We start from the raw sequence: 24,407 nt of genomic DNA on the forward strand, positions 1-24,407 counted from the left end.
ACTCTAAACTGTTTTTGTGTTTGACTTGGGAGATATTTATTAATTCATGGCTTGCTCCCTGTTTTTTATCAGAAATTCTGCATCAAATCTGAGCAACACTTTTGGTGCAAAGTACATCTGAAACCACTGCACTTTTTGATAAACCTTCTTGTGTGTATTGGACATTTTTCCTTTGAAAAGCTGTTTTACTTATAAAGTGCTTCATAATATTTGAAGCTGGGTTGGTGCCCTCAAACAACGTTTAGTGAAAGGATTTGAGGGTAACAATTAGAAAGAGTAGGAGGTAAGGAGGACAGTAAGCTTTTATCAGTATGCTCTAAGACTGGAATTAATTGCTTGGAGCTATTTCAAGGGTATCTTTTTACAGAGCCTTAGACAGTTTGGAATTGAGTTTTCATCCTCACCATTAGCACCACAAAGCAAAGTCTCACTTATCAATTTGTACGAAGCGAGAATGTTGTATTTCCTCTATACAAAAGTAGTTTGAACATTAAATTTGGCATTCTCTCCTAGAGCTCTCTGCTTTCTAATACCAATTTGTTGTTCTGTTCAGCATGGGCTGTCACAACAATGTCAATATTTTCAGCTGTGAAATGCAATTGAGCCTGTGAAGTTTTTCCAAAATAATGTCATTCAAGCCAGATCATATGCTATAACAAACAGTATTTTCAGTCTGTTGGCCACCAGTGTTTTCATTCATTTTGGGATGCTTTCATTTATCTTTGTATTCTGTATGTAGAATATAATTCTGTGACATTTCTATATTGATCTTCAAATGTGTGTTGGTTGGAATTGATTCAGCCAGATTTTTTGGGTTAGTACAATGTGTGCATACCAGGATAGCAGAATGTCAGTGGCTGATACTTGTGTTACTGGTTTTCCCTCAACTTCCTTGGTTTGCCATGCCAGTAAATAACCACTGTTAAGCCATGACCAAGGAAACATCTTCTGTATTCCCCCGAATACTAAAATTTCAGAAACAGTTACCTTTCTCCAGAGCTAATGCTGTAGTGTAAATGGCTGAAATCTCACCAGAAAAAATACAGCAAGAGGTGTTTAACACTAGAAGTCTTACTCCATAAACACAGAGAAAAAGTACTGAAAGCATAGGTGTTCTGGTTTACAGGACATGAACAAGCGTGGTCTTTAACACTGTTCTTAAGATTACTGTCTGTAAGAACTTGATTTCACAGAATAATTGAATCACAGAATGCTTTGGATTGGAGGGGATCATGAAGATCTTCTATTTTCAACCCTCCTTTCACCCTAGTGGGCATCTTCCATTACACCAGGTTGCTCAGAGCACCATCCAGCCTGGCCTGAAACAGTTCTGGCGTAAGGAGTCCACAGCTTCTCTGGACAAGCCACTCCAGTTTCTTACCACCCTCATGGTGAAAAAAATTTTATTCAAACTGGTTCACTTGAGCTGTGCTAATGTGACAATCATTCTCAGTAATGTAAGAAAGGTTGCTGAGAACTTCTAGTTGAATACAAGGAATGTATTCTTTTGCTGTTCCAATGTCTGTCTAAGCTTTTATTTAGCTTTTAATCAATGGATATGAATTTTTGAATTTTTTTCTCATCCTAATGGCCTCCAGAACACCATGTTCTGCAAATTACAAAGGCTCCCATCCTCCCATCACAAAAAAACATTGCCAAAGGTTTATTTTTTTGCCTGATTACAGCAAGTCATTCTTAATATTTCTTTTATGCCCTCTGCCTTTCCAATTGAACCACCTTCAGTTTCTTTCGTGGAATGATTATGCAGAAGCAGCATTCACAGTGCTACAGGGCCCAACTAGACCAGATGATGTAGGGATTCTCTGTCAACTCTCCTGACCCATCCCCTGAAAAAAGGTAATTCCAGGGGTGCTCTTTTTCACTCACTGCTTCCTAGTTGACAGAGGAGTAAGAGGACTCCTTAATGTACACTACTTTCCTGTGAAAACCATGCTTCGGCATATAGATACATGGCTTGACCCAAAGACACACAGCACCAAGACAAAGCTTTTCTGCCTGCATCTGCTGTGGTTTTGACCCGTACTTACAGCTAACCTGCCTGCATGAACACTACAACCCTCAGCAAGGGCTCTACCCTGTTGTGGCACAGGTTTGTTTCCTATCTGGAAGGAAATCGTCTACAGGCTGTCTGGGCTGTAACTCTGCCTAGTTTTAAATCCTAGCAAAGGACAGCTACTGCAAAGGGTGTCCATATTTCATTGGTAAGAAGCAGCCAGTTTCAAGTACGCTATATAATGCATGCTGATCTTTTTTTTTTTTTACCTAAAATACTGTCATGCACTCTCACAATCTTATAATACACAGAATATATTTTGGATGTGCCTAGGTGACATTAAAAGATGCTTACTTATTTTGTCAAAAATGCCTGCAAGAGACAAGCAAGATATGTTGAGTTGAATCAAGGTTGGTCAGGAAACATGAAAAAATGCAGCCACAAGCACTTTGTGGTTATAAGGCTGCATGTTTATTTTCTTTCAAGTTGGTGTGCATGTTCCATAATGAGGGTAACAGTGGAAGATTTGTAGTCTCCTTTGACTCACTGTAAAACTGTGCCTGTTGTACAAAAGGTAAAACACTTCAGAAAGTATTTTTTCAAGAAGAAGCTTCCATTCTAGCTGTCTGTGCATTACAATAGAAACACAGGTAATGCAAAACTTTATAGCCAGCAATGTAGTTCATCTCTTTTTAGACTCAGTCTTTAAGATTTTTGTTCACATATCCAAATATCTTATAGCAGTAGCTGTTCTTTAGTTGTAGGAAACTACCCTTTTTAACTAGGAATTTGGCTTCAAAAATGTTTTAGTTATAGCTAAGATGTATGTGAATTCAGCAGTTAACATGCAAAACACATCACTTAGATCAGGACATGGGGGAGCTCTTTTTCCTTCATTACATAATTCATTAACCTCCTGTCCCACAATAGTCTGACAAACTTCTTTGAAGTTATTTACAGGTAAAAGAATGAACATCAGAATACAATCCTTTATAGAAAATATGCCATATTCTGTTATGTTGAAAGTACACGTGTTCCCCAGAGAGATCTTTTTCTTTAATTCACAGAGAGAAAAGTAAAGCAGGGTTCATCTGGCAAGGTTATGGCTCTGTCCGAAGAGCCTATTTTCTCCATGGAAAAATCTGCAGTCCTGCACCCACAGCTGGCAAGACAAGAGGAGTGATGCTTGTGTGTCATGGTTTTGCCTTTGCGAGTTCAATTTCCTTCCTAGGGAAAGTAGAGCAAAGAAGAAGGGAGAAAAATGGCATAGGGCTAGGACATGTTCTTGGATTTGACAGCTGAAACATGCTTTCAGGTCCCCAGCACAAAGAGCTACAAATTTCATGGCACATAACAGCACTTCAGACAGACACTGGTTGATGTCAAACTGATGTGAAATGAAAAGCTTCCTTTCTGTTTGTCAGATCATGACTTTTTGATTTGGGCTAAGCTGGGCTAAACCAAAACATTCCAGTTTAATTTTTCTCATTCAAAACCAAACATCTTTTCCTTCCATGGCAATTTCTGGTTTTTTTGGGGCTTTTTTTCCCCTACAGATATTTATTGAGCCTCTTTACAAATACCTGCAAAGGTCCAGTTAGATAGAAAATAACCAGCCACCTCCAATTTTTTAAGGATTGAAATGTGTCTAATGTCATCATAAGATAAATGTTTAGACTGCAAATGATGGAAAGCCTTCTCCTCTGCCCTTTCTGGCTCCCTGATGCTGTATAACATAATCTGACCTGCACGGCTTGACCAAAAGCTCAGCAAGCCTGGGGTATAACTTTAAAATGCCACTTTGAATCAAATCTATGTACCAGAAGGTTCTCTCCAAATCACACTGCTTTGTTCTTCTAATAATGTTGATTTTCACTGAAATTGTGGTGAGAAAAAAATCATAGAGCTTCAGTACAAATGTTCTCAGCAGGATTTCATAAATCATTACCCTTAAGATAACTTAGAAGGATAGATTACTTGCAATATGAGAAACATTTCTGTTCCAAAGTAGTTTAGGCATTATCAAAAAAATGAACTAAATTTATGTAATTTTTCAAACCATCTTACAATACAAATAGGAATATGCAGTCACATATTTAATCAAGGAAACAGCAAGAGAATGTGCCATGTGTGAACTGTGGCTAAATCAGCATTTTCCTAGGAGCTTCCATTAGCTGAACAGTATTTGAACTCAGCAAAATTTGCCTCTTTTTTGTTTCATGAAGCACATTTGAACTCAGTTGAAATATTCCAAAAATACTACAAGCAAATCATAAGCATTCTCTTGGTGCCTTTTTGCAAAAGTCTCAGGTGTTGATGTTCAGAATGAATGACCACTCTGGGAGTGGTCACCTATATCATGTTAGTCTTTTCCTCTGCTTGGAAAAAACAAGAACAAATGTAGATAAAATCCTTTTCTTTGATAATTTTGTGTTGACTTCAAAACCAGGCCATCTCTAAAGATCTTCACAGACAAAGCTGCAAATAGTTTGTATTTGCAGTTGAATAAAAGGCTTCCCTGATCTAGAAGTAATTGTGAAGACATTCCTTATTTGGCTAGTAGCAGTTTCAGGTAATTCTTGTCTATACATAGTTCTGCCAGATTTAAATTAAGTACATGAATGACATACAAGTGTTTTACATTGTGTAAAAATATCACCTGGGTATAAATTAATTTGTACATTTCTCTATCAACACTGCATTAGAGTCAAGACAAATAATTCCATTCTTTTTCTGGCTAAACAGACACAGTCTGATTAAATTTTTTTAAAATATTAATAGAGTCTATAAATGTTTTTTGCAATATCCTTAAAAATAATAGCATTAAACTACAATCTCAGTCATTATCTGACTTTTCTCCTCAAGAAAAACGCAAAGTCTCCTAGAGTGGAGACATTCTATAAATTGTACTGTTTAGTAATAGTAGTGTTCACTATGAGAGCCCTAATTATGGTCATCATTTACAAAAAAAGTCAGTCTTGCCACAGAAAGCATAATAATGAATGCCTCTTGTTTAAAAATTAACGAAACTTTTTTTTCTGAAGGTATGAAGTGTCGGAACCCCGGACATCTCTCTGGATGCCCCGGATGTCTCAAAGCCCTGGCAGGGGCTCGGAGATCCTGGCAGGAAGCCAAAGACACCTGGAAATTCGATCTTAATTCACGGAGCAAATTGCCAACCTTATACAAAGAATTACAGGCCACAAAAGTTTAAGTAGCATAGTAGTAGCAATCACAGGGTGAAGGGAAAAATTTTGGAGCACTGTACAGGGGGGTTTTGTGTGTTGTACAGGAGGGTTTAGAATCCTTTACATGGGGGCCAGGAGTCCCAAGATGGAGGGATTTGGGCATGCCCTGTCCTTCTTCTTTCTTCTCCTTGGCATCAGGATATGTTCATATTCAGGACGATGTTGGCGTGTGTGGATTGGTTCATAGTGAAGGTGCACTTGCCAACAAGAGTGAAAAGTATTGGAAATTGAAGGTAAATATCTAATACGTAGCTTTCACCATAAAAGAGACAACCGCCCCGTGGGTGGGAGAGAGTGCCCTTGGCTGTCTTGCTGATCAGACCTCGGCTGGACAGACAGAAAAACTTTGTAGATAAGGAACAATAAACTCAACTGAAGACCAAAAACTGAAGAGTCCAGACTCATTCTTCAAAGCACGGCCTGCCCAGAACCACCTTTTCCCTTGCTGGGGCAGAGACAAGTAACAGCCAACCCTGACAATGAAGCCTACTAGTCTGCAGGATGTCATCACTTTTATTCTTCCCTTTAAAATAATTAATATTAATGAAAATTATATTTAATTTTTAAAGTAATTGCAAAATTAGAGTATTTTGAATACTGCAGTTGGATATGTTTGTTTATTTACATGATAAACCATGCAAAATCCAGAAAAGAGTACAAAAATAAAAGACAAGTCATTTTTAGTTATGCAGGGATTATTCTATATGCAGGACCAAGCTGACTTCTTATTTACAGTGGTGCAAATAAATAGCAAATTTAATTCTACTCCAATTTACCGAAGAATGGTCAGGACCCTCCTTATTTCTGGGGACTAATACATAATGTGAGAAGCACAAATAAAAAATGTGTGTTCCTCAAGGGAAGATGTACTCCAGTAGAGGAGTCAAACACACTACTTATGTAAAGGGCTTAAGCTGGGCTTATAGGCATGGGCCTAGGCTTTACAAACCCAAGAATCATTAGGATTAGTTTTAACAAGTCAGGAGGATGGAAAGCAGCTTTTAGGTTTCAGAAGAACTTATATTTTAATGTTTTTTGTAGCACACATTAGTTGATGTGTAACTTGTACAATACAATTTCAAAAACAAAGTTTGTAGTGAGCTCACTGGCATTTTAAATTTCAGTTTTAATTCATCTGTAGTTAGTCTGTGTTTGGCAAAACATGGATTCTTCATTTAGAAGAGGTATTTTGTCCTTAGCTAACCTGGCAAAGCACATTGGAGGCTCATGATTTTGAAACTTCATAAAAATTACTTGTGTTATCTTCTTGCAACCAACAATATAAAGAATTTGGAATAAAAAATTTTTGCTCCACCATATCAAAGGAATATCTCTTTGTAACCAGTTCTATCTGTGATGGTTGGCTGTGATTGCTTTTGGGATCAGAGTTTACAAAGATGATGCTCGGACTAGACTCAGAAAACTCTCACCCGTCCTGAATAAATTAACAAACAAAAATACTGCTGGCAACAAAAAAGGTTTAGAAGTTAAAGTGTTAGGATAATTAAATGCATATTTCAGCAGTATTTATTTGGCATTGATTGGCTGAAGCCACTTACTGTGAAGAGCTGAATAGTTAATTCAAGTGCTAGACATCTCCTAAAGGAGATGACCTTGGGGTCATATAATTGTAACACTAATTTATTTAGTCGAAGCAAATGAATATGTTCTCAATTAGCTAAGCAGGCATTATAATAACACTATTGGGATTTATATTTGCTTATGTCACTCTGCTGTAAGGATAAAGTTATTGGATCTGTTTGCCTGCATTTAGTTCCCCAGTTCATGATTCTTCACGGAAGAGATGTAAAAGTTTTCTCCTCCTGATTAATAGGCGACCAATCTCAATGCTGCAGATATTGGCATAATCATTCAAGGGAACTGTGGGATATACAGCAGTATCACTGGCAGAAGACAGTGTTGCTTACTTAAATGTCTCATGCTGATGAGAGATTTTTTTCCCCCTAATATGTATTCTAAAATTTACCCCATAAGTTTGGTGCCTGACGTAAGGTTATTCCACCATTGGGGCTCTTGCAGTTTTATCATAGATATTTTATTCTGCTGGGACATTTTTTCCCACTGCTTTAATCTGCTGTCAGTATACAATTGGAAAGCACTAATTCAACTGTGCTCTACCTCAATAATGCTGCAACCCTCTGGTCTAAACTTCCTAATGTATTTTTTAAATTTTCAAATATTAATACATTTTCAGTCTTCACTGTTTGGTGTAAATGCCAAAGAATGTATGACCTACCTGGCACGGCAGCATATGATTGATTAATGGAAATTTGTGATCTAGAGTTGTCCATTATCACCAACTACCATTAGAAATAAAACAACCATTGTGATTTTATAGATACTGCTCCATAATAGAGCTGGGGAAATCGGGTCACCAAAAAATTAAAAAAAAAAAAAAAAAAAAAAAAAAAGGAAAGAAAGAAAGGAAAAAAAAAAAAGGAAATATTTTCAAGGCTTGTCTTTCAGCAATCAGAAGATTGAGTAGAGGCTCACCGTGGCCAAGGAGAGGAGCCCATTGTGGCATGCTGAGCTCTGCCAGGAGAGGTCTCTGCAGGACACACTACTGCAGGAAGGGCCGGGCAGACTGTGTGTGGTCCCAGCCTTCCCCTCTGGCAAAAAAGTACGTGATGTATGTTCCGACTCAACTCTATGTTTAGGATGTAGGCAGCTCAGTTTCATCACATGCTCCCATTTATAAAAATTAGAGGCAGGTTTGGAAATCCTTTATTGTTTAGAAGCAGACTAATCAAGTTGTTAAAACAGCCAAACAGAGTTGGTTTGCTTCATTTCTAACACATAACATTCACATGCCCCAAGAAACATTTGAGTGAAAAAAAAACAACCGTCTTCTTACCCTCCATGTGGCATTTACAAATCATGCAGAGCACTGATGTCCAAGCATTATTCTCTTACTTAGACACATGCTTAAACATTTCATTGAGCAGAGCTGACTGTCACTCAGTCTGTGTAAGAATTCCTTGATTGTCTTATTTTCTCAGTCCTGAGGAATCTGCTCCCACTGTTTTCCTGCTTGTGGGAAGTCAACTCATGCACACAGCACTCCCAAAAGTCAAAGGACATTTGGTGGTCACGGAAACTTTGCATAACCTGCTTAAAATTCCATGTGGTATAGAATATCTTTCCTTCAAAGTGTGCAATAGACAAAACTGTGTTGAATTTTTCTAATATTTTGCAATCAGTGATGGTACTGAACTTAGTATATAGATACAAATAATTTTGTAGCCAGTGCCATTTTACAAAATTTTCCAAGGAAAAGATAGTTTCAAAGTAAGTTCATTTTTCTGCCTGTGTTGTGAAGTTGTACAACCCTGTCTGCAGATGTTTGGGAGAAGAATCGTTTCTTTCTTTTCAGTCTCAAGCTCCCTATCGACTAGGATAATTGGAAAGAAGAAAAACCAAAGGAGAAATTTACAGATATAGCAAAAAACATTTTAGGAGCAGTAAGCAGTATGTTTTCCATTTACTAGTCAGTGCTTTGAAAGAAATTTACGGCAGCAGTGAATGAGTAACTTTGATAAGGATACTTATGTTGATGTTGGAACACAGATTTCAGTGTCTGTCTATGGACACTGGAGCTTGGAGATTGACTGCGATTTCCAAATGAGTTAAACCATTTTTTTGTCCCTTGAGTCCATTATGATATTTCATTGTAAAAAGATTATTTAGTGTTAGGAAAACAATAATGCTAAAAAATCATCCTTCCTTTCCAGTAGTCTCATCACCTCTTAATCACTGAAAGGTGATTAGGAAATTTTCACTCTGTCCCAACTCTCACACTACTCACTATGTGAGGCCTCCTGCTGATGTTATATTAAGGGCTTTGGGCCATGAAAAAGGCTATTAAATCTTACATGTTAATATGCACATACACCTTCAAATTAACAATGAGTAGTCTTCACAACAGCTGTGAGAGCTCTGGCTTGTTGCATGAAAAGGAGTATTCTATAAGTGAAAGAATATTTTTGTTCAGTCTTTCACTTTGAACAGAATAATTTACATAGAACAAAAATGTTACTACCTTACTGTCCAGACGCCTGACCAGTAATCAAACCCTGATGAAGTCATCATGCTCATAGTGGAACAGTAGGTTTTCTGAAGGGAGAGCATGTTCTACCTCTTGGTAGAAAAGACACCTTTCATCTCTACAAGCTTCAGATATGGGAATTTAACATTGTGGTCTTGCTGAAATGAAAGTGCCATGGGTTGTATCAGTACATTTTAAATAAAATTCTGTTACATTGATCAATCTATGCCCGTAATGTAAAGCTGAGATTAATTCCCCAAGACACACTATGGTACCGTATTATACTTGAAAATGTCTTATAAATGTTTATTTTGTATTTGGCACAACTAGTGTACCACTATAGAAAATGCTTCTATTGACCTTCAGAACACAAATTTGTTGGATTATCATGACTGACATATTCAGAATTACTCATTCTTGCCAAACATAGCATAACAACTTTTTAACATTTCCTTTTCTTTCCAACTGCTTCCACTTTCATTATATGAAATATAGCTGTATTATATACGCCCTCTCATTGCCTAACATGTTTTTTTCAGAGTTCAAGAAGATTTACATTTGGAGCTAAATGTTTCAGTGATTGCTCTGTTGGATTTCATTATACTAGTGTAGTTAATCAAAGCAAGTCCAGCCTTGCAACCATGATTCATTGTACATTTTTTTGAACTTAGTCATTTATACTGAATGAATATACACATTATCACCGGAGCACCAGATTTCCTTTAACAGCCTGCACAACACTGCACTGTAGTGCCTTAGTAAACTGCTTATACCATGTGCACACTGCAGCTGCTTTTTTTTGTTTTCTTATTTTTTTTCTCTTTTTGAGGAATTAATTGAAAGCCATTCTCCTTACCAGGGGAATGAGGGACTCACTGGCTGTGTACAAAGTACCAGGGAAATGGTATTCTGTTGTGGTCCTAATGACTGCAATTTCACTATACACATGGATATTTTAAGATCTACCCACTACAGGGATATTTACAGATCTACTATACAGGCAGCTGGGTGGTCTGCACATTAGTCATTAACAATAAATTCCCAAATAATTGTAACATGCTCAAGTTTGGCTGATGTTTATTCAACCACATGCTTAATAGTGCAGTTCAGTTACAGGCAAGAGAACCACTGGGTTTGGTATAGCTGAGAAAAGATTTTGTGGCTTCTGTTTCCTTCTCTTGCATAATCTAATCTTGGTTTTGCCACTTTTGTTGAGAGGTAAAATTCTTTTATCCTCCAAGATGCCCTGGAGATAAAGATTTAAGCTAATAGCCTATGTTAACTAATACTTTCTAACTATTTTGCAGAGTCTTATGCTGCCTAGCATCTGTATTTAATGTGCTGGCAGAGTTGGGTTAAAGCCTCAGCAACCTCTTTTAAATGCTATAAATCAAACACACAGAGCTATTTAGCTGCCTAGAGTTGAAGATGGGTGTTTAGTAAGATTTATCTAAATGCCTAAACAGGTCAGGTACTTAATTCCCACTGAAATCGCATGACAGTACTTCAAATACCTCTGTAAATCAAGATGCTTGTACTTCTGCCAACAATGAATTTTTGAAATGTGTTAATACTACCACCTGCTATTGTCATACTTTTATTCTCTGTCTGGACTGAACACTTGTGACAGTCACATGCTTTTAGTATAATGTGGAGGAAAGCAGTACTATGTGGAGGAAAGTAGTACTAGCAAAACCAGTTTTGACAAGTGTCTAGATAAAATTCAGGTGCAGCTGACTATAGTATCTCTGTATTCCTAATCTTTGTTTAGGCACATCTGGCTCATTACAGCATACTCTGTGGTGTCCACCATTTCCAATACAAGCAAAACATACTGGCTGTTAGGTGTAAAGTGTGACTGAATGAGAAGCCAGTACGTGTAAAGAGAACAATGGTGACTGTCCACTTTGCATCAGTTGCTTAGTAAAAGTACATGTGGCAGGAAGGGAAAAATTATTAATCTTGTAGATAATTCAGTATGTTACTGTTCTGTGAAAACTGATTCCAGCTCTAAGCTCAATTACTGTAAGTTTGCATCCAGTATGTTAAATTGATAGAAATTAATTGGATACTGAGATATAGGATTTCCTTGGTTAGAAGGATCCTCCACTTATTTAAAGCCCCCACAACAGCTCCTCTGACACAGCTCCTTTTAGCCGTTGTCATAGAAGAAGTATATTACAAAGCGAGAAGTGATTTTCACCTCCTCAAGCAACCCTGAGGACAATGGTTAGATAGCACAGCATGGAACAAAATCAATTTTGAGGACGACTATTGGATGGCTGTTGCTACTGTCATCAGCCTAGTTTTCTACTGCCCAGGAACTATTTTTCATCGTAACAAAAGATACCCAACAGCACCAAACAATTACAAAAAGGGGACATAGACAAATAGTATGCAAATATCTGCCCCTGGGATTGTCTTTGTGTTCTCAGTGTCACTTATCTGCCCTACCAACAGCATATTGTTAATTCATTCGCCTATCTAAAAATGAGATTGTATATTGTGTTGGCTATGTGATAATGACAATCCCCTTTTGTGTCTGCTTTCTACACACATTTGAATGATTGCCTTTTACTGGCACAAATGGTCATAGAGCACATGCTCCCCTGTCACATGCAGGGGTATTCACTAAAAACTAAATGTCATATTCGCATGTGTAAGTATTTCTTTCAGAAGTATATGCTTGTTTTTCTACTGCACAAATAGAAAGAATACCTTGTGACTCATCTGGCTCATCACAACTAAACAGTCCAACCAAGTTGTCAAATACTTGCATATTGATTTTGGATTAATCTACACGGTTAATGGTTACTTTTAAAAAAATTATTTCAAATAACAAATGAATCTGGAAAATGATGAGCTATTTGCAAAAAGAAGGCAACATGTGTCTGATGAAATATTCATTGTGAATTATTCACCAGTCTCAAACTGTAGTAAGTGTTAAGATAAAAGATCTGTAAACTCATCAAACATTCACCAAGCCTGCTGCATCTTTCCTTTTTTTTTCTTTTTTTTTTTGGTCATGGCATTTCTGCCTATGAAAATATACTCATGAATTTGCAAGATTCTACATATTTTATGTTTATTTCCTGAACTAACAATTATTCAGCAGTTAAAGCAAATCTATAATTCCAATAGATCTGTGGTGCTCTGTTTTATTGCTTTACTTCACAGACATATTAGTATTTCACATAGATTAATGCTTCTTAGAACACATAGCTTCATTTCTTCCCAGTACATATGACTCCAGCAACTCCAACTCTCCAAGAAGAGGGGAACACTATCCAGCCTTCCTGATATTAAATAAAAAGAATGCAAGTAGGAGGAAGTAGTATATAAATATTAATTTATCTTAATCATACTTGTAAATTTATATGATTAATTTACTCACATATAGAAGTTTTGTTATCTCTACTGAGCCGCGATTTGAGGGCATGCACTGTTCTCATACAGGGTGTTGGGCCATTTGCTTCTGGTGAATCTTTCCCCAATGTACTAGGGCTTATATATGTAAAATAGCTGGGAACTTTCCTATGGATCCTAATACTGTAAAGATACACCTGCAAAGATAATCCCTATTGCAAGCACCTTGACTGCATTGTGATGAGTAGAATACAATTTTTTGGCAATTTTTAAAAGTATCTAAACAGTGGAATGTACAATTGTTGACTTTTCAGACTTAAATCATCGTTCTATTAAATTGTTTTCCGCAATAGAACTTTCACCACAAAAAGTCTGACTACATAATTTCCTGATCTCTTTATAGGAAGTGATTGTATTTTATGATAGGCTAGAAAAAGGCTTATTGGGGGATAAATAGCCTTCTTAGATGTGTTTTTTGAGAGAAGTCCAGTAGATCACTTTAAAGATTGCTTTTTTAATAAGAAATCCTGCACATACTTACACTCTGATAGGAAATACAGAATAGGTTTAACAGAATAGCACCACATTTTTTTTGTAAAACACAAAAAAATTATACTACTTTACTTCCAGTTAGTGAGTAGGAAATAAAGTGCTATACTGAATAGGAAAATATGCATTTTTAGAGCATTTAATTGTGAATAAATATAATTTTTCAGGGAAACACCCCCTTTCCCCAGTTCTTCAGAAATGTGACTTCTGAAATATACAAATTAGGAAGAGGCAGGAAAAAAAATCCTCTACTTTTTAGACAGATACATAGGTAGATGATAGATAGATAGATAGATAGATAAATAGATAGATAGATAGATAGATAGATAGATAGATAGATAGATAGATAGATAGAGTGGAAGAAAATGTCTATCTAAATATTTGGGAAGATGCTTAGTTTGTACACAAACACTTAATTAGCAGTTAGTAAGTCACCAGATGAAGATACTAGAAGGTGGCTTATAAGTATTGATCTACTGAGTGCTTTGTTATTGGTCATTTGTGTCTGTTGAGGATGTTCTAACATTTTACTGTCAATGATAACAGGATCCTGGAGTTGGGATCACTCTGGCATTGTTAGCATTTCCTAAGATAGATTTAGGCCACATTTCTAGATACATCCAAAAAACTAAGTGTGAAAAGGCATCCTCCCTCGCCAACATAGTTAAGTGCTAGTTCCCAGTATAGTATATCCAGGCACTTGAGCACAGTGTGTATTGGTCTCTTACTCATACATTCAGATTTATTTTTTTAATTAATGTCCTTTTTAAAAATCAAATGCTTACAAAGTGCATAGGGAGACCTCAGATGGGATGAATCACCTTTATCTTTTTCCACCCTCAGTAATCCTGCTACTTGACTCATGATAAGAGAAATAAACCCCACTTATCAAAATCAGGCACTTGAAAATAGATATCTAATGCTACAGAAATGTGTCTTACTAATTTTGGATCCATGGCACATGTACATATATGAATGATCATTTCAGATAAACTAATTTTCACTAGACAGACTAAGACTGACTGTAACTTAAGAAAATGTTTAAGATAAAAATAGGCTAAGTACCACCTGTATTCTCTAGTTCATTATGTAAAATGGGAAGCACGTCAGAATACACCTCAGGGAATTAAAAGCAACATATCCTTCCATCAGCTGCATGTTACCATACTACAAAAACTTGCTGCTAAGACTACATCAGAACTGAAGCAAACAGGAAAATCCCTTTTAAATGAACAGAGGTTTTAATAGTGAAGTTTTAAAAATGAACCCAACCTAAGGAGAGACAATCCATGTCCATGTTATAAGGTTCATGATGTGAAAAGTCTCCTGAGCACTACTTGCATGCACAAAATTGCAAACAAACCTGAGCAACAGAAGGACAAGAAGACATGAACAGCTCTTCTAAACCATGTATTTAGGAAAAAGCAGAAATTCTAGAGCTTCAGTGTTTTATTTGGAGGCAGAACTGTTCCTGGATATTACCAGACAAAGGCTAGTTTAAAGTTGAGTGAATGGCTGTGAAGACTAGCCCAGGCTACAGCATGATGAAGTGGGAGCAGTAGAATTTAATGCAAGGCCAGCAGGTGAGTGCCTGCTTGGGAGGTTCTCACAGATGACCCCACATCTGAAAAACTTCTGTATATGTTTCATGTGAGTCAATTGAAAAATTCATTGACTTAATAATCAGCACCTCCTTAAGCCCTTTCTTGAAGTGAGTCAAGGGATACAGGAAATAAAGAATGCCAGACAGAGAATAAATAAAGAAGGTAAAGAAGAAATTAGTCAATGCTATTACATGCTTTGGTTATTTCATCAAAAAACCAATCCGCCAAACATGCAAAGCCAAAACATTCCAAGAATACCTTGCATTTCTTTATTTATGGCTTAGCTTTACTTGCTTCTTATAGAAATAGTCTGTGTTGCACTATTATTACTATTAGTTTATTATTATTTCATTTTTCCAGAAAAGTACATTTTTTCTCTCTGACCCAGGGAAAAGTATGCTTAAAGGTAAGCTATTTTGGCAATGTTTAGCCCTTTCTGTCATATTTTAAATGTGTAAGCTGCAAAATTGTTTTAGCAGTGTAAAGCTTTTCCTCTAATAAAAGACAGAAGACAAAAGTGTCACCAACTGTTATGGAAACTTCCCTGTCCAACAGTCCAGCAGCCACTCTGGCAGTCATGCCCGTGCCACCTGAACTGGGACTGAGGTCCCTTCGCAGCTACACCCTTGTGCTCACAAAGCCAGAACAGTTTTCCTGACTGGCATGACCCCACACTTCCACAGCACTCTCAGGAATCTTGATCCTCAGAATAATTTAATCATGATGCAATACCTAAATAAGAAAATAACAGCTTGAGATGGGTGCCTCTGAACAGACCCTCAACAAAGGCTCCCCTGGGCTTTGGCACCCTCACAGTCTAAGGAAACCACGGGACTCACCCACTCCTACTGTGCCTCAGTGTCCCCCACTTGGCAGGCCACAGGTCCCCGAGCCCTTTGTTATAGAAAGGGTCAGCAGTTCCCAGCCTATTACCCAGGGCCGTCGCGCGCCAGAGCCCAACCTGCAGCTCCTACTGCGGCTGCACCCACAGCTAGCTACCTGTCCTGAACATATTCCTCAAAAACCACCACCCTCCTCCACCCTACGCACTTCATCCTAGGCATCATTAAACTGGGTTTAATTTCTGTTTACTTATTCTTCTCCAAATCTCATGGGCCCTATGCATCATTATCTTCAATGAACATCTTTATAAACAGGACATTTAAGTGTATTTGTGTAGTTCTGGCTTGTTGCAGTTGTTTAACTGATTGGATCACATGCTGCTTTGATCATTTAAAAGAGAAAAGGTTTTTTCAGCAAAATACACTGGAATGTTTTGCAGCAGACTAAGGAGAGAGTTGTACTAATTTTTTTTGTTTTCTAAATGATGTATCAGTTTTCAAACACCTTGGAGATTGCGAATCTCTCCACTCGCCACCCCCCGCCACACACACACCTTCTGATCATCTTGACTTTGAAGGTTCAAGGTTAATAATTTCCATTGCATAAAGAATTCGTTTTTCCTTACGACAAAGAATCTTCTGAGGTTAATTTGAAAGTGCATTTGAGTTGGGGCCTGCCATGGAGTACTTCAGTTTACACCACACATGATCTTGAACATTAAATCTCTTGGTTTGTTGCTAGTCTAAGATAAGACAATTGTATTACCGATACCTAAGGACAAGATTGGTTCTTTCTGCCTTCTTGACAGTTCTATAACTTTGGATTGATCTTCAGGTTTGAATATGAATATATTGTTCATCGGATTAAATTTGCAACAATTACAGTAACTTGAAAATTCTGCCTTAATGGTAGAAAGAAATTAAGTGGTTGTTTTGAGTAAATCCATGCCTGCTTAAGTAAAACAACAGATCAGAATATTGCATATCATAAGACTGGTTGTTCTAAGTCATATAAGGATTTTGTTATGTCTCAATATATGGGAATTGAAACTGGATTAGAACTGATTTGGGCTGCACACAGTAAATCATGCTAGGAGCAGAGGGAAATGAGGTTGGTCACCTTCGCTCCACTGCTCCTCCCTCATCCCGGCTACCAGACATAGATACTAGCTAGGTCTTTTTTCTGTGTGTTTTGTAATAGTCAGTCCATATAGTTCCAATCATTGGTAGGTGACATGATACCACATTTCTAACTTGAGTTTTCTAACGAACATCCTACCAGCTTTAGTTTTGAAAAATTGGTTCACAATCTAGAAGAAGTGAAGTTTTAGGGTCAAATCTTGAAAAAAGGAAGCTGAAGAACTACATGAACAGCACACACTCTCTCCCACATGCACATGGGCATTTGCTCACCTGCCTGTTGCTTGCAGCTTCAGTAACACAGACAGGCACTTTTAATCAGATGTCAATTTTTTAATATGCTACTTGGAGCCCCTACTATGAAATTTTAAATGCACAAACATGGTTGGTTATACTCTTTGTATGTAGATATTCAACTAATATTAGTAATGAATCATTTAAGTTTTCTTTTGTATTGATTCTCTAGAATTTTTTGGGTGAGCTTCATATCTAAGCACAGTGAATCTGAACAATGCTAATAAACCCAGATGGTATGTTTTTACACTAATTTTGCTTAGCTAGAAGTAGCTGCTCAAGACAGAGTCAAAGAGTGAATACTTGTGGAATTAGGCCCTGTATATAAAATCTTCTTTCTCAGAGATTTCAACAGCATTAATTAATTTTCATCATCCTGCTGTGTGTAGCTAGAAATTTTACTATCCCCATTTTATAGATTGATAAAATTAGACATATAAAGGTTAAGTGATTTGTGCAAGGTCATGTTGCAACTCTGTAGCAGGGCTGAGAACAGAATTATAAGTCACAACCTGTGTTACCTTCGGCTAATGACAAGTCCACATACCACGTGTTATCCTTTCATAAATGACACATACTCAGACAAGAGCTGACTATAAATTAAGTATTTAAGAGATTCTTTATATAGCTCTTAATACTGTATGTATCATAAAGGGGTTCAGGTGCGCCTGGTGGAACATTGGATTCTCTGAGTTGAGAAATAGCCTTGTCCAATTGGTGAAATGCATAATTTGCATGGGCAAAATGAACTGCATACCAAATGCTCAGTTGATCCTAGTGCTTGGTGAAAAAGTCTGCGTAGGGAAGAACAAGTCAACTATGTTATAAGAGTGAAAACAATTTCCATGGGAGCATCCAAAATGCAATCCTTCCTTCCATCCTTAAGAGACCATGAATGCCTTGTGTAGGCAGAAAAACAGAAGTTCTTGCAGGGTTCACACTAAGCAGATTCTCCAAATCTCTGAAAGAATGCAAATAGTCAAGAAAGTCTTCTACTGCTGCAAGCCATCATTTCCTACAGTTGCCATCAATGCTGAAGCTAACAAAACTCTCCGTGTCTGTCTCATCTGTATAATTCAGCAGTAATTGTATAGCTCTGGGATAGACAATACACTTCTTGCTTCTGCTTGTCACTGAATAAAAAATGTGTCTGTGTTAAATGACATGGCCTTGACTGGACTTGTGGTGTTGGGGTGGGGAAACCAAGACATTCAAGGCATTTATTTATGAAGAAGAAAAATTATGTTTGCCAGTTTCAGATAAAGCTTATTGTTCCAACCTCGAGAGAACAGACAAGATACAGATCCTAGTAACTTGGAAATTTAATGTAAAACAAAATGCGAGGGCAGCAAAAACAGAAAGGAAAATTTCACTGCTTTAAAAAAATTTAAGTTTTACTTAAATGTAATAAAAATTAATTATATAAGAAACTGACTGAGCTACTAATAAAAAATGAAGTATCAGATAGTACTACTGCAGGAGTTAGTAGTCAGAGGTCAGTGATGTGGTTTTTTTTAGTTTGCATTCTGATGGTAACAAGAAGAAGTTATCAAGATAAGGACTGAGTTATCATTTTTCTTTTTTTTTTCTGATGTGTATTGTACCAGGCACAAGGAAAACATACAATAAGAGCAGTCCCTACCCAAAAGACCTTACAGTCAAAAACAGTGGGCTAATACAAGGGTGAAGTAGTATCTCAGCAGTTTCATTTCCATCACTTTTAAAAATTCATTTATTGTCATTTTTATTACAGTAATGGGGAATGAGGAAGTTTAAAATGGCTGAGGGAGATAAAAAAAAAACAGCAGAAAATTAATTAGAAAGGAAAGAGGACACCAGAACGGAGGTGTGGTAGGAAGGCTGAAAGTCAAAAGCAGAATAGGAGAGAAAGGATGGAACTTAGCTGGCAAGCAGGGAGCCAGATGAAGCCAGGTAAGTATTTTAGAGCAGCTGTCGGAAAGGGGCTTCCTTATGAAATTTAAAAAGGACAGGGACTCTCCAAGACCTCTTTCTTTTGTGCTATATTGACCTACATAGCTATTGTGCTATATGTCGTATATAGGTTGATGAACACCACTAAATTTTTAAGACAAATTAACAATGGCAGAAGCTTCAGATCAGCTCTGCTCTGATGTTTTGGTTCTCCTGGTTACAAACTACTTTTGACCCTTCCATTATAAACCTGCCCCCAAATTGCCTGCTTCCATTATTTTTAATGACTGCAGAGATTCTCTACTGTTGCGGTGATTTTATTTTGTCAAGTGGATTTGGTCCAAAAATGTTGGGGGGGAAATGGAGGATGCTGGTGGGAAAGGAGGTGTGCAGTTAATATATTGATGTGAGGCCTGTAAGATCAGAGATAAAGCACAACCATTACCTTCTCATACCTTTGCATTACTAGCCATTACTGAATGACATGGTGCAGAAAGGCTGTTAGAGAAGGCTAATGCCTATACAGCCTGTGTAATGAAGAAATGGGAGATTTAGGCACAGGAAACCACAGCTCCAACAGAAGGAGCTGAAAAGATATAGATAAGATTAGTGACATATGTAAAGGCACAGATAATGTGTGACAGAGTCTGCCCAGCTGAATAGGCTGAAGCCAGCAGTAATAGGAAGTCCATGTTCTCCCTAATCCTCCCAGATAAGCTGTTCCATCCAGAATTATCAGCCAACAATCTTCAGGGTATCAGGCTGAAAATGAAGTTTCAGACTGCTTTGATTCCTCATCCATAAATGAGAAAGTGCCTGAAGGATCTTTATTTATTCTTGCTCCCTCCGAAACACTCTTCAAAAAGTGCCAATATACTAGCAACAGATGCATAAAGCCTCGCTTACTTTGATTGACAGAACATGATATAAAGCAACTCTCACTTGACATTTCAGTTTCATAAGGCTTCAAGCAACTGTATGTGTGTGTGTAACTTTAAAACTTCACAAGGAATGGAAAGGGGATATATGCAAACTTCAAGAAAATGTTTTCTGAGTAGAGTACAACACTCCCCTCATTTCAAAATCTTGTATGACAAGAAATTTCAGTGTATTGTTTCAGTCCTGTGTTTATTAAATGCCTGCAATATATGCACCTGTTGGTTTTTGTAAACTTTCAAAATAATTTATATATATGTCCCTATGAAATATGCTTAATTTGAAAAGTTAAAGGAGTTTAGAAAAAACTTTCAAAATATGAATCAGCATGAAAAGGAATATGGATCCATATATTTTTTTCAAACAAAATAGAATTATCAAAAAGTTAAAGAAAAAATTTTTGTTGGGTTTTGTGTTTTTGTTCCATACAGGTATGAATGGAGGATGGTGGAACCCACCTGTAATGTGCCTGTTTTCCTGATGTAACTACTGTAGTCTGACTCCCCTGAGGAAGCAATCTGGGCAATGATTGTGAGAAATATTTGCACTGTGTCCTCATTAGTTTTTATGCTTTAATATGTTTTTTCTATTTTTACACGTGGTTTGCCTGGAGCTTCCAGTGACAATATATTCTAAGTATGTGAACACTCCAGAACACTGACAAAAGTTTGGGGATTAAACAATTTGTACCTGGAGAGAAAGGAAACTACTTGAAAGAATCTATAACCTTCAACCCTTTATGATAGGAAGCATCTGTTCTTCTTAATGAGGAATGCTTTTCACCTCTGAAAGACAGAAAAAACAAAACCCCTCTGTGTGTAAGTCTTGTTGGGGGAAAGAATAGAACCATGATCAAAGGGAACTGGCAGGTTTCTTACTTTTAATTTACAATGGGCAACCAAAATAATTAAATAAAATACGACTAGCAGAAGAACATTAGAAAAGGGAAATTGTTCCTGAATATTATCATGAAACTTCAAAGAAAGGGTGAAGAAATGTAGATGAAGCATTCCAACTTTTCTTTCCTCTGGTTCTATTTTCCCTACAAAAAACTGTAAATTACCTGCCTCCAAACCTTAAAAAGTGCTGTTTGCACCTGTTAATCAATTGTCCAAAAAAAAGCTGCTAATTTTAGCAAAGCAACTAATATTTCAGAATACTAATTACAAGATAAAATAATGAACTAGTCTTTTCAGAAATAATCATGATTTTCAGATATTGCAAGACTTTTTAAGGCACTAGCTTTTCCAATACTACTAGCACAATTTTTTCTATTTCCTCTTGCTCTTGCTTGATGCTATTTAATGTAACAAAGATAAGTGATTGAAATGTCCTGTGCTGTCTATTTCCTACAGGGAAAAGAGTAAAACTGAAGGAGATTTCTAATACTAATTGCAATACAATTACATTTTGAGGAAGTATATGTGAGATTTGAGAACACTAAATACATTCCTGATTGTTTCTCCATAGTGTTTTGCATTTTCCATCTTAATTTGTTCTGTTGGCATGACTGTAAAGAATTTCTCTTTACCATGTCATCTGGTTAACCAGTGCTGAAGAGTGGTAGCAGGTCATTACCAAATCACTTACAGGAATACACTCTAAAATCAATGCCCTTGCTACTGAATACAGCAACAGAACTAACAGAAATCTCCAATCCAAGGAATCCTGTGGGAAAATCTGGGAGTGAGGGAATGAATCTTAGCTAAAGCAGAATTAGAAAGGGAAAGCAATAGAAGTTAGGAGAAAGGTAGATTTCGAAATGAACACTTCATCTTCAAATGCAGACAAAATGTGTCTTTCTTGTATTTTCCTCTTTCTTGTCATTTACTAGTGGGCCATTCACATATTTTCTGAATTCCTAAAACAGACAACCTAGAAAACAGGATACCTATGCCCAGCTACTCATCACAATATATTGTAGAAAACCAGAAATGTAGTTTTGTTTCTACACTCTTAACCATAAGGGAGTAGGAAAACTCTTAACTCTCTCTCCTGTTACTAGACTTCTGTTTGCTGAAAGATAGTAAGAAGAAAATAAACTAATATTTATAGTGTTGAGTGTCCAGTTGAACACTGCAGAACAGTGGTGGGGAGTAATGTCTACATTCATGCTTGGAGCCATGAGACATAAATGCAAGTCCCACCAAGGTCAGTAGGGATTGTCCTTACTCAAATGACCTTGGAACTCAATCCTGTTGATGTATCTTTGGCCATCTTATCAATTCAATGAGTGGATTTCAAGAGATGTTGGCCTTTTTAATTTACAGGTGGCAGCCATTGTGAATGGGCTTAAGACAAGTCTGTAGGCATTGCTTAATAATTTTCCTCAGCTGCAGATTATTCTCTTGTACATTGCAGCTAGATGTTTGTCTGTGGATATGGAAATTGCTGTACATATTTTTAAGAATAGTATTCATCAGCCATGCTTGAGGATGAATTTCAACTGGCTGAGAGAAAAAGCACAGTTGGAAGACTGCTCTTTGTGTACCAGCAAGACCGTGCTTTACCCATATGTAATATGTGAGAGAAGGCAAAACAAGGAAAAAGAGATTAAGGGGAAAAAGTTAGATCCTGTTGATTTCAAACAACCAATTGAAGACATCATTCTGAGGACAAATAGGACTATGAAAGGATTAAGAAATCTGTTGGGTTTCCCGAAGCCTTATGGCAAGGCTGTTTCCTTCACCTATGTGGGTAGGTTAGACAATGAGGTGAAAGCTTGTAAACCTCCACTTTTTTGTACTGCCCAATTTAATAAATTTAACTGATGTCTCCAATGCCTTCTGCACAATGCAAAACACCTTCTGGAAGTGCTTACATGCTGGCATAACCTGTATTCCAAAAAAAAAACAAAACAATGCAGAAAAAGAAAAAAAAATAGAAAAAAACCCCAACCAACCAACCAACCAACCAAACAAAAACTAAACCAAAAAAAAAACCAAACCAAAAACCAACCAACCAAATAAAGAGGAACTTTAAAGAGTTAAATATTTTTAAATGCCACAAAAAGTGCTCCCACAGTTTTAAAATGTTAATCAGTTATGAAAGTGTAAGTCATCCCCTGCTGATAAAGAAAATGAACACAGGAAGAGAGGAAAAATTGGAGTTTCTGAATTAAGAATCTGTGTGGCTTTTCATCAACACTTGGCAGGCAATCCAAAGACTGAAGCCTGTCATCTAGCAGACTGGTATACAACTCTGCATTTTCCATTACATAGGCATTCAGAACCATGATGCCTACCTGTGTTTCTGTGGCAGCCATTTTTGCTACGCAGGTGCTGGGGATGATGAAGGAGAACACTGAGACATTTAGAGGTCTTTCTGAAAGCACCTGAATTCACTGATTGCTTTTTGCCAATTACCATGATTCTAACTTAGATAGTCCTAAGGGAACTATCTCCTGCCCTACCTCCTTTGCTCTGGCTGATTTAGCTCAATTGGAGTAAGAGACAAAGAAACTGGGAAGTTGTTACTGCTCTGTGGGTGTTTGCAGAGATGGATCCTGGATTCCCATCTTGCCACAGATGCCTCTGTGTAGAATGAAGGGGAGATCTCTAAATTACATCAGCTTTACCTTGCAGTACATGTGCAAAGAAATTTTGTCATTATTTTGTTTTCGGTGTGCTTTTTCTTTTGGTCTTCAGTCTAACTTTGTCTTGATATTTTTAGATTTTAGAGCTTAATTTGATAAGGTGAGGACAAAGGATGCTTAATTCTGAAGCACCAAGATGATGAGAACCCCATTCAGGGGGAAAGTCTTCACTATAAGAAGCACACGACATAGTTTTTTTTCTGTAGATTATCTATTAGGACAAAGCTGGGAGAGATAAAAAACCAGCAAATATAGAGCATAGTTTTTTTCTTTTGCTGCAATCAAGAAGAGGCCTTATACTTCTTGCATAAAGACAAAAATACATAAAACAGACTTTTCTAATTTTAAACTGGCATTTGCTTGTTTATTTTAAATATATTGCATTTTATAAATTCAAAACTTGTAAGCTCAGAGTGGGATGCCTCTCATGGCCCCAAGCAAACATCTCTGATTTTAACATCCTATTATGCATGGATGAAAAGCTAAGCTAATAACTAATTTTCACCCTCACAACACAGCCATCTCTGACAAGATTAAAAGCGATTGTTTCTAAGGGATGTTTACTAACATTAGCTCAAAGTGGACAAGTGGGCAAGTCAGGAGCATTAGAACATTAGAACCAAGCAATTTTGGTACTGCACATATGAAAATATTCCACATTCAAAAGAGAGGAAAATACATGGGCAGAGAGCCCATCATATTAACGAACTAAAAGCAACAGAAGAAAAGACTATGGAGGGAATGCCGAAACTATTTATAAATGAACATTTACTTTATGCTGTCTGTGAATATTACACAATCTTTCTTCATCTTTATGCCCA

The 24,407-nt window shown here is 37.0% G+C and overlaps 1 long non-coding RNA gene across 7 annotated transcripts in view; it reads left to right on the top strand.

The window, feature by feature from the left end:
- The window catches only part of LOC135289995 (uncharacterized), a 91,112-nt gene that overhangs the window by 55,670 nt on the left and 11,035 nt on the right, over window positions 1-24,407 (top strand). Inside the window, exon 5 of one of the 7 annotated variants that reach the window (XR_010352751.1) lies at window positions 20,423-22,543. The exons of the other annotated variants lie outside the window; for them this stretch is intronic. This is a non-coding gene — a long non-coding RNA (uncharacterized LOC135289995). Of the gene's footprint in view, window positions 1-20,422; window positions 22,544-24,407 lie in introns of those variants that run through there. 7 annotated transcript variants of the gene reach the window in all.

The sequence above is a fragment of the Passer domesticus genome, chromosome Z (genome assembly GCF_036417665.1).
Source record: "Passer domesticus isolate bPasDom1 chromosome Z, bPasDom1.hap1, whole genome shotgun sequence".
Classification (NCBI taxonomy): domain Eukaryota; kingdom Metazoa; phylum Chordata; class Aves; order Passeriformes; family Passeridae; genus Passer; species Passer domesticus.